A 1,253-nucleotide genomic window follows, 5' to 3' on the forward strand; every position below is an offset into this window, starting at 1 on the left:
TACATACATACATACATACATACTTACCTAATTTAGTAATGTTTACAACCAGTCATAAACTTTATATATGTGAAAAACCAACAAAATGAGCCAAAGTACGGGAGTTTCCAAAAGAATATTATTATTATTAATTATTAATATTTATATTTATTATTATTACTTTATTTAACATTAATATTATTATTAATTTTATTGTTTTTATATACAATTCATTCCATGAAATATGCAAGTGCATCTCGTATTTATCGTTCACTTTGGTATGGATTGGTGCCATACATACATACACACATACATACATGCGTACATACATACATACATACATACATACATGCGTACATACATACATGCATACATACATACATACATACATACATACATACATACATACATACATACATACATACATACATACATACATACATACATACATACATACATACATACATACATACATACATACATACATACATGCATACATACATACATACATACATACATACATACATACATGCATACATACATACATACATACATACATACATACATACATACAAACCTGCGTGACTTCAAGAAGAAACTGAAAACTCATTTATTTTCATTGTGATGCATTATTGATCGATTCTTTCTGTTTAGTCGACATGTTCTAAATATTATTTCGTATTTTCGTTTTATTGAATCGATTACTTTTCTGTTTTTGACCAAATTTTAATCTTATTTCTGTGCGATGTATTATGATTTCTCGTTTGTTATTTCAATTATGTTGTTAAGTTCAGTTTTTGTTAGATAGCGCTTTTGAGATTCCTTTAATTAGCGCTTCATAAATGTTTCAATAATAATAATAATAATAATACATACATACATACATACATACACTCCTTTCTATGTAATATACACACGACACGCATGCATACGCACAAATGCATGTATAACATTCAAGACACATGACTTAGACAGGCATACACACACTTTAACTTGACCTTAATACACACTAATTTTTATGCGAAAAAACACAGATATTCGTGTATAATACACACGCCACAGGACACGAATACACGCCACACACTCCACAGGACGTTTCGTGTACATCAAGATATGTTTGGCGAATAATTTCTCTAATTTAAATTACATTTTCGCCAGCTAGGGACTGTATTTTAAAATATATATGCGTGTGTGTGTGTGTGTGTGTGTTGGTGTGTGTGTGTGTGTTGGTGTGTGTGTGTGTTGATATTTTTGAAGAATGAATAATTTTTTTT

The sequence above is a fragment of the Helobdella robusta genome (assembly GCF_000326865.2).
Source record: "Helobdella robusta unplaced genomic scaffold HELROscaffold_9, whole genome shotgun sequence".
Classification (NCBI taxonomy): Eukaryota; Metazoa; Annelida; class Clitellata; order Rhynchobdellida; family Glossiphoniidae; genus Helobdella; species Helobdella robusta.